Below are 11,414 nucleotides of genomic sequence, written 5' to 3'. Positions count from 1 at the left end.
AAACGAACTTGCTCGTGCGATCAAATTGCCAAAAATAACACCTAGAACTATGAATTTAGCACCAATTCAAATGAAATTCTCAAGAACACTTTAAAATTCCTATCTTTTCAACTGGACGTCCGAATCACGTCAAATCAACTCCGTTTCTTACCAAATTTCACAGACATGTCTTAAATATCATAATGAACCTGTACCAGGCTTCGGAACTAAAATACAGACCTGATACTAACAATGCCAAATATCAATCTATTCTTAAAAACAAATAATTTCCAAACTTTTAATTTTCATCAAAAATTCATAACTTAAGCTATGGACCTCCGAATTCGATTCCGGGCATACGCCCAGGTCCCATAATTCGATACGGACCTACCGGGACTGTCAAAGCACAGATCCGGGCCCGTTTACCAAAAATGTTGACCGAAGTCAACTAAAATTAACTTTTAAAGCAAAAATTCTTATTTTTATTAGTTTTCAACATAAAAGCTTTCCGGAAACCTGTACGGACTACGCACGTAAATTGATGAGGGTAAAAATGAGATTTTTAAGGCTTAAGAGCGCAGATTTGAGTTCTAAAATATAAGATAACCTTTTGGGTCATCACATTCTTCACCTCTAAAACAACCGTTCATCCTTGAACGGACATAGAAAAGTACCTAGGCTGGTGAAAAGGTGGGGATATCTACTCTGTATATCGGACTCGGACTCCCAAGTAGCTGCCTCAATAGGCTGACCCCTCCACTGCACTCGAACTGAAGGGTAACTCTTTGATCTCAACTGGCGAACTTGCCGGGCTAGAATTGCCACCAGCTCCTCCTCGTAAGTCAAATCCTTGTCTAACTGGACAGAGCTGAAATCTAACACATGGGACGGATCGCCGTGATACTTTCGAAGCATGGACACATGGAATACCGGATGAATAACTGCTAAACTAGGTGGCAACGCAAGCATGTAAGCCACCTCTCCCACTCTCTCTAGAATCTCAAAAGGTCTGATATACCTAGGGCTCAACTTGCCCTTCTTTACGAACCTCATTACACCCTTCATGGGTGATACCCGAAGTAACACTCTCTCTCCGACCATGAATGAAACATCACAAACTCTACGATCGGCATAAATCTTTTGCTTGGACTGAGCTGTACGAAGTCGATCCTGTATAATCTTGACCTTGTCCAAGGCCTCCTGAACTAAATCTGTACCCAATAACCGAGCCTCTTCTAGCTCAAACCACCCAACTGGCGACCTACACCGTCTGCCATATAATGCCTCATAGGGAGCCATCTAAATGCTCGACTAGTAGCTATTATTGTAGGCAAACTTCGCTAACGGCAAAAACTAATCACAAGAACTGAAGGGTAACTCTTTGATCTCAACTGGCGAACTTGCCGGGCTAGAATTGCCACCAGCTCCTCCTCGTAAGTCAAATCCTTGTCTAACTGGACAGAGCTGAAATCTAACACATGGGACGGATCGCCGTGATACTTTCAAAGCATGGACACATGGAATACCGGATGAACAATTGCTAAACTAGGTGGCAACGCAAGCCTGTAAGCCACCTCTCCCACTCTCTCTAGAATCTCAAAAGGTCTGATATACCTAGGGCTCAACTTGCCCTTCTTTACGAACCTCATTACACCCTTCATGGGTGATACCCGAAGTAACACTCTATCTCCGACCATGAATGCAACATCACAAACTCTACGGTCGGCATAACTCTTCTGCCTGGACTGAGCTGTGCGAAGTCGATACTGTATAATCTTGACCTTGTCCAAGGCCTCCTGAACTAAATCTGTACCCAATAACTGAGCCTCTCCTAGCTCAAACCACCCAACTGGCGACCTACACCATCTGCCATATAATGCCTCATAGGGATCCATCTAAATGCTCGACTGGTAGCTGTTATTGTAGGCAAACTTCGCTAATGGTAAAAACTAATCACAAGAACTGAAGGGTAACTCTTTGATCTCAACTGGCGAACTTACCGGGCTAGAATTGCCACCAGCTCCTCCTCGTAAGTCAAATCCTTGTCCAACTGGACAGAGCTGAAATCTAACACATGGGACGGATAGCCGTGATACTTTCGAATCATGGACACATGGAATATTGGATGAACAGTTGCTAAACTAGGTGGCAATGCATGCCTGTAAGCCACCTCTCCCACTCTCTCTAGAATCTCAAAAGGTCTGATATACCTAGGGCTCAACTTGCCCTTCTTTACGAACCTCATTACACCCTTCATGGGTGATACCCGAAGTAACACTCTATCTCCGACCATGAATGCAACATCACAAACTCTACGGTCGGCATAACTCTTCTGCCTGGACTGAGCTGTGCGAAGTCAATCCTGAATAATCTTGACCTTATCCAAGTCATCCTGTACTAAGTTTGTGCCCAACAACCGAGCCTCTCCCGGCTCGAACCACCCAACTGGTGACCGACACCGCCTACTATATAATGCCTCATAGGGATCCATCTGAATGCTCGAATTGTAGTTGTTGTTGTAGGTGAACTCTGCAAGGGGCAAGAACTGATCCCACGATCCTCCGAAGTCTATAACACAAGCGTGGAGCATATCCTCTAAGATCTGAATAGTACGCTAGGACTGCCCGTCCGTTTGAGGATGGAATGTTGTGCTCAACTCAACCCGTGTACCCAACTCACATTGTACTGCCCTCTAAAAGTGCGAGGTAATATACTGCACTTAGAAATGATAGACACGGGCACATCGTGAAGACGAACGATCTCCCGAATATAAATCTCTACTAGCCACTCCGAGGAATAGATAACTGCCACAGGAATGAAGTGCGCTGACTTAGTCAGCTTGTCCACAATAACCCAAACTGCATCGAACTTCCTCTGAGTCTATGGGAGTCCAATAACAAAATCCATAGTGATATGCTCCCACTTCCACTCAGGAATATCTAACCTATGAAGTAAACCACCAGGTCTCTGATGCTCACACTTTACCTGCTGGCAATTTAGGCACCGAGCTACATAGGCAACTATGTTCTTTTTCATTCGCTTCTACCAATAATGCTGCCTCAAGTCCTGATACATCTTGGCGGCGCTCGGATGAATAGAATACCGGTAACTGTGGGACTCCTCAAGGATCAACTCACGAAGTCCATCCATATTAGACACACAAATACGACCCTGTATCCTCAAAACTGCGTCATCTCCAACAGTAACCTGCTTGGCACACCCATGCCGCACTGTATCTCTAAGGATAAGTAAATGAAGATCGTCATCCTACCAATATCTGATGCACTCAAACAAAGAAGACTGAGAAACTGTACAAGCTAGAACACGGCTGGGCTCAAAAACATCTAACCTCACGAACTAGTTGGCCAAGGCCTGAACATCCAATGCAAGCGGTCTCTCCCCAACTTGAATATATGTAAGGCTACCCATACTGACTGACTTCATACTTAAAGCGTCGGCCACCACGTTGGCCTTCCCAGGATAATACAATATGGTGATATCATAGTCTTTCAATAGCTCCAGCCACCTTCTCTGCCTCAAATTGAGTTCCTTCTGCTTGAACAAATACTGCAAGCTCCGATGATCAGTGAATACCTCACATGGCATGCCATAAAGATAGTGCCTCCAAATCTTAAGCGCGTGAACAATGGCTGCCAGCTCTAGATCATGAACAGGGTAATTCTTCTCGTGAACCTTTAGTTGTCGTGAAGCATATGCAATAACCTTTCTACCCTGCATCAATACCGCACCCAGACCAATACAAGATGCGTCACAATATACTGTATAAGATCCTGAACCTGTGGGTAACACCAATACCGGTGCCGTAGTCAAAGTTGTCTTGAGCTTCTGAAAGCTCGCTTCACACTCGTCTGACCACCTGAACGGGGCACCCTTCTGGGTCAATATGGTCAACGAGGCGGCTATGGATGAAAACCCCTCCACAAATCGACGGTAATAGCCCTCCAAACCCAGTAAACTACGGATCTCTGTAGCCGATGTGGGTCTAGGCCAGTTCTGGACTGCCTCAATCTTCTTAGGATCCACCTGAATACCCTTTGCTGATACAACGTGACCCAAGAAAGCAATTGAACTCAACCAAAACTCGCATTTTGAGAACTTAACATATAACTGGCTGTCTTTCAGAGTCTGAAGAACGATCCGAAGGTGCTACTCATGCTCCTCTCGACTATGGGAGTAGATCAAGATATCATCAATAAATACAACCACAAAGGAATCCAAGTTGGGTTTGAACACCCAGTTCATCAAATCCATGAATGTTGATGGGGCATTTGTCAGCCCAAATGACATCACTAGAAACTCATAATGCCCATATCGAGTCCGAAAAGCTGTCTTAGGAACATCGGATGCCCTAATCCTCAACTAATAGTAGCCAGATCTCAAATCAATCTTTGAAAACAACTTGGCACCCGGAAGCTGATCAAATAAATCATCAATCCTCGGCAATGGGTATTTGTTCTTGATAGTGGCTTTGTTCAACTACCGATAATCTATACACATCCTCATCGATCCATCTTTCTTCTTCACAAACAAACACAGGTGCACCCCAGGGCGAGACACTAGGTCTAATGAAGCCCTTATCAAGCAAATCTTGCAATTGCTCCTTCAATTCTTTCAACTCTGGCGGGGCCATGCGATATGGCGGAATGGAAATAGGCTGAGTGCCCGAAGCCAAATCAATGCAAAAATCAATATCCCTGTTGGGTGGCATCCCCAGCAGGTCTGCAGGAAACACCTCTGGAAACTCACGAACAACCGGCACCGAATCTATGAAAGGAACCTCCGCACTAGAATCGCAGACATAAGCCAAATAAGCTAGACACCCCTTCTCGACCATATGCCGAGCCTTTACATAAGAGATAAACCTGCTGGCAGAATGGCCAAGATTCCCTCTCCACTCTAATCAAGGCAACCCATGAAAGTCTAAGGTCACCGTCTTGGCATGACAATCTAATATAGCATGATAAGGTGACAGCCAATCCTTACCCAGTATGACATCAAAATCAACCATGTCGAGAAGTAGAAGATCTACACGAGTCTCAAGACTTCCAATGGTGACCACACACAAATGATAAACATGATCTACAACAATAGCATCTCCCACTGGTGTGGACACATACACAAGAGCACTCAAAGAATCACGAGGCACAACCAAATAGAAAGCAAAATAGGATGACACATAGGAGTAAGTAGATCCCGGATCAAATAGAACTGAAGCATCTCTACTGCAAACTGAAACAGTACCTGTGATAACAGCATCAGATGACTCAACCTCAGGCCTGGCTGGGAAAGCATAACACCGGGGCTGGGCCCCACCACCCTGAACTATGTCCCCGGGACAGCCTCTAACTGGCTGGTCTCCACCTCTAACGGCCTGACCTCCACCTCTAACAGTCTGGCCTCTACCTCTGGTTGCCTGACCCCTGCCTCTGGCTGGCTGAGCAGGTGGTACAGCAACTGGTGTCGGAACCATGGCACGAGAACTCTAATGATGTGAGCTGCCTGTTGCCCGAGGGCAAAATCTAGCAATGTGCCTCGGATCACCACAAGTATAACATGACTTCGGCTGTTGTGACTGCTGACCTTAAAACTGACCCTGTCGACCTGAATTACCACCCTGATAAATCTGGAGTGGAGGTGCACTAATAGGAGCTGGTGGTGCAAGGACAAGACATGCACATATAACCTGAACAATATAATCATGCTAGTGGCAACAACAGTAAATAAGAAAATAATGCAAAAATAATAGGAATGGGACATACAGTGGGGAATACAACATAAAGAGTGAGAATAATGAAAAGAAAGAATTAAACAGAAAATCCTTAAACGAATTGAGCAATTAAAACAGCAAAGGAAAAATGCACGGCATCACCCTTCGTGCTTTTACTCTCAATCTCACCAAATAAATAAATAGAACGGCACGGCATCACCCTTCATGCCTTTACTCTCAACCTTACCCAAATAAATAAATAGAACGGCACGGCATCACCCTTCGTGCTTTAAAACCTCTCATAATATATACGGCATCACCCTTCGTGCTTTACACTCTTCCTCACAATATAAATAATGCATGCACGCCATCACCCTTCGTGTTTTATACTCCTCCTCATAAATCATAGAATCAATAACAAAGGATAGATAAAAATATCACAAAGAAACCAGTATTTTTCTCATAAACAATAGCACAATGTAATCTCAACCTCGAATCAATATTCGAAAGTTACCAAATCTCGGTGAAACCAAATAGGAGTCACCCAACATTTCAAATAACCCGCTAAGCATGTGTAGTAGAATTTAAGACTACAAAATAGACAAGAATAGAATTTCACTCGCATGCTATGAGTCGACAACGACGCATAGATGCTCGTCACCTCACATATACATCGTATTTAACAACCAAACACGTAGCAAATGAACACATAATACCTATTCCCTCAAGCCAAAGTTAGACACGACACTTACCTCGCTCTGAAGGCTACTTAATTCTCAATCACAGTTTTTCCTTTGGAATTCACCTCTAAACCACTCGTGTCTATTAAAAAATGACTCAATAATATCAAATATTGCTAAAGGAATTAATTATATTTCATAAATTAAATTTCCAAAATTTTCCTCTAAAAAGTCGAAAAATTGATCCCGGGCCCGCTTGGTCCAAACCTGAGGTTCGGACCAAAATCCTTTTACCCATTCTCCCCCGAGCCCGAATATGTAATTAGTTTTGGAATCCGACCTCAAATCGAGGTCTAAATTCTCAAATTCCCAAAATTCCTAGTTTCTACCCTAACCCCTAATTCTACCATTAAAACTCTAGAATTTAGGTTGAATTCTAGTAAAATGAAGTAAAAGATTGAAAGAAACGAGTTAAGGAACACTTACCTATGATTTGGGGAAGAAAATATCTTTGAAAAATCTCCCTAGGCCTCCTATCCTTTTGAAAACGAGAAGAAAAATGGATGGAGTCCGAATTAAATGAACTCACTGCCCAGCGACCTTCGCACTTGCGGTGCTTTGGTCACACATGCACATCCGCACGTGCGGACAGGATGTGCCCTTCTGCGAAAAAGGACTGGGCCAACTGGGGCCGCACCTGCGGACAGGGTTCCGCTTCTGCGGTCCCGCTCTTGCGGAGAAAGATCCGCATCTGCGGAAAAATATAGTCCAGGAATGGGTCGCACCTGCGGGGCTATCGCTCATACCTGCGAGCTCGCACCTGCGACCAAAGGCTCGCAGGTGTGGGCACACCAGATTTGGTGCACCAGCAGCCTTGTTGAGGTTTGAACTCAACTCGCACATCGCCCGAATGGTACCCGAACCCTCGGGGCTCCAAACCAAATATGCACGCAAGTCTAAAAATATCATACGAACTTGCTCGTGTGATCAAATCTCCAAAATAACACCTAGAACTACGAATTTAGCACCAATTCAAATGAAATTCTCAAGAACACTTAAAAATTCCTATCTTTTCAACCGGACGTCCGAATCACGTCAAATCAATTCCATTTCTCACCAAATTTTACAGACATGTCTTAAATATCATAATGAACCTGTACCGAGCTCCGAAACTAAAATACGGATCCGATACTAACAATGTCAAATATCAATCAATTCTTAAAAACAAATAATTTTTAAACTTTTAATTTTTATCAAAAATTCATAACTCAAGATAGGGACCGCCGAATTTGATTCCGGGCATACGCTCAGGTCCCATAATTCGATGCTGACCTACCGGGACTGTCAAAGCACGAATTCAGGCCCGTTTACCAAAAATATTGACCGAAATCAACTAAAATCAACTTTTAAGGCAAAAATTCTTATTTTCATTAGTTTTCAACATAAAAGCTTTTTGAAAACCTGTCCGGACTGTGCACGGAAATCGAGGAGGGTAAAAATGAGATTTTTAAGGCTTAAGAGCGCAGATTTGAGTTCTAAAATATAAGATGACCTTTTGGGTCATCACAATCGGGTGTGAGTAAGTTTTTTCTCTTTTTCGTTCTATTATCTGCTTTGGTTATCTCAAAGGTGGTCTCTAGTATGGGCTTAACGTGGTTTAGGTATGTTACATTAGCTAGAAAAGTAATCTGGATCTTTTTCACTCTTCAACAAGTAAAATGTTATAGAATTTGCAACTAAAGCTTGTTACACTTTAGGCGCGCACACACACCTAAAGTAGTTTTATGGAACTCTCATGCTATTATTACTCTTTGTAGTAAGTCTAATGTGCATAACATAAGCTATGTCTGAGATAAGAGATATTCTAAGAAGTATTCGTCTTTCCTAATTCATATGTTAAAGTTAGTTGAACATATTTACTTAAAAAAGTCAATCACCATAGCTGCTGCCAAATCAACCATGAAAACCCGAACAAAAATGCAGCAAAAAACTCCAAAAAATAGTCCAAAAAAGTCACCTAAACCCTATAAAAATCACCTCTAAAGCCACAATAACTGCTGCGACAAACCAGCCATGAATCACCCCTAAACCTCCATTAAAATTACCCTTAAATTCCATCAAACCATCACAAGAACAACCCCATATTAGCCATGTAAATGACCACCTGGAAACTCCATAAAACCAGTTCACAAAGCACTAAAAACTCCTCTGTTGACACCAAAAACTCCTCCTATAAATTTGCTTCTTAACAACTAGAACACTTCTGTAGCTTTTGAACACAATATGTATTAACTTTTTGAAGTTTCATGGACAGTTCCTCTGATGATTATTGTCAGAAAATAGCAAGCAGAACTAACAGGGGAAGGAATAGAATTTGATTTCGCATTCTAGGAGCAGACAATATCAGTTCTTCTACAGTGCAACTGTACTTTATAAAACCTTATTAATCACACGCAACTACTTAAGAAGCATCTCCCAACTATGAGTTTACAACTATCGAATTATATCGTATAAATCTTAGCTTCACCCACACATTCATTTAATATTTGATTAGTTCAAATAACTAACATGGTGCATAAAAATAATTAACTGAAAGAGTCAACTAAGTACTAATTTAAGAATCAATTTTTTAAATATGAATGTAGATCAATATTTACGTAGGAATTAGTGCACAATTGTGAATCCAACTTTCAGAAATAGAAAGTTAAATACGTATATTATACATATCGTTTATGTAAAATTTGAATGATTGGAGCAATTTCGTAGATGTTTGAGTCTATTGGGGAACATACGAAATTTCATATCAGTCTTAGCAAGTACTTCAGCAATACTGAAAAAAGAATATTGATTTTTCTATATTGTTTTCTTCATTCTAATAACATACTCCTTAGAAAGGCAGATTCATTATTAGGATGTATCATATTAATGATAAATTCCATATACATTCAAATTGGTACACAACTATGAATTCTACTTTCATAAACAGAAAGAGAAATATTGGTAGCACACATAATCGTTTCATTAATACAACTTTATGTATTTGAAGATTGTAAAAATTTATCCATTAAAGCAGCATAGAAGAGGACTACACATAATCGTTTCATTAGTACAATTTTATGTATTTGAGGATATTGGAGAAGTTATCCATTAAAGCAGAGCAGCAGAGAAAGGATTAACATAAAAACTATGTGAAAGTAGAATATATTACCTATGCATCGGGTAAAATCTAACTCTATGGAATATAGTATTTCAGGCTTGAAACGATCCGGATTTTTCACATTCGAGCGACTCCAAGTCAGATTCAATTGCATTGATGCTTGAAATTTGTCTGATTGTAGCCATATTTGCAATGTTGTTATAGTACTGAACAGAGAAAATAAGTATTCAAAAAGGAATTTAACATATGAAACCGCATAAATCGTGCGTCATGTTTGAGTTAGTTTAGAATTGTTGTTGAACCCCACGTTTGGTAGATGATGAGTCGTGGGTTTCATCCTCACGACTACTCTTTTTTTTTTTAAATAACAATGGGAAGTAACCATTTTTGTGAATGTGTAGGTTGAATATTTTTTTGTGGGCCTATTTTCTAGTTTCAAAAGAGAAATATTTTTTTTTCTTAATTTCCAAGTCTTATAAATAAATAAAATAACTGCCTAATATGGCAGGCAGTATCAATCTTTTTTGTGAATTCGTATGGTTGAATCTTTTTTGCCTATTTTTAGTTTCAAATAATTTTAAACTCCAATTTTATTGGAGATGTCTCCAAAAAAATAATACTTGTTTAATTGTGATTATGCCATTTGGCATCATTACATGCTTTTGCTTCTCCTTTTATATATAAATAGATTATATTATTTTTGTAGTATTTTTTTTTTTGTAGGATTATGAGTATAGAAGCAGAACCATTGAAAATGTGCAAAAGCGAGTCAGATGGTAGGGACTAAGTGTGGGGTGCTCGCACAAAAAAGATCATACGCGGGAGAAGTCTGAGTACCCCATGAGCGCGACTGCTTCGGCCTTTGTCTTTTTAAGGAGTTTCTTATCCACCTTCGTTATTTTTTTATTTTATTTGTGCATTGTGGACACTGCACTTTTTTAAGTATGGGGTGAAAAAATTTCTTTAGATAATTAGTAATATTATGTTAGTATGTTAACTTCTTATTTTTAATTTTAGATTCTTATTTTGGTTGTCTTAATTAGTAGAGCTAGTATTGTAGTATTTTAGTAGTAGTTTAGTAACTTAATTTTTAATAAAAATAAAGAAAATTAGAAATTATTTTAAAAATATTGGACTTTTTTCGATGATGGATCTCCTAGGCAGTTTTTTTGAGGGATTAAAGTCTAACAAAAAATACACACAAAAAAATTAAAAAATAGAAAAACACAAAAGTATGCCTTTTTTATTTTCTTAGATACTAATAATCCCCTGTGATTTTTCTTTGTGCATCGATTCTTTTCCATGGGATGTAGCTTGAACCGGATAATTTTTTTTCTTTCTTAGAGTAGATTAGAATTGAGGGAATAAATGGAGGAAGAATGATAAATCTAGGTGCTCTTGAATTATTTGATAGTAGCATATTTAGGCTTTGACATGTGTATAATCTTTTCTATATGTTAAAATTGTTCATGATACTGTGTTTAATTGAATAGCATATTTTATGACGCCTATGTCTCATTTTCTTGACTTGTATTCACTTTGTGCTTTATGCTTAATATATTATGACTCTGTGAATACTTGCATTAGTTTGAGAGTCGGATTGGGACCGTTCTTAATAAGTCATGTACCGTGTATGGTGAGACTTTTGTATATTCCATGTAATTATAATTGAGTCTAGAACTTGCCTGGCATGTGAGTTGAAGTGAAATTTTAGGTGATGCTCGGTTTGAAAAATAATTTTAGGCTTTCTTTGATGTTTTTGAGCTTTATTGCTTATCACAAATAAAATTTATCCCTAGTTAACCCTTTTAAACCTATAGACTTTTATTTGGCACCCACATTACAATCATATACCCTTTTTATTTTTAAT

The sequence above is a fragment of the Nicotiana tomentosiformis genome, chromosome 5 (genome assembly GCF_000390325.3).
Source record: "Nicotiana tomentosiformis chromosome 5, ASM39032v3, whole genome shotgun sequence".
NCBI classification, from domain to species: Eukaryota; Viridiplantae; Streptophyta; class Magnoliopsida; order Solanales; family Solanaceae; genus Nicotiana; species Nicotiana tomentosiformis.
The sequence above is the reverse complement of the archived record's forward strand: the minus strand, read 5'-3'. Positions refer to the sequence as shown.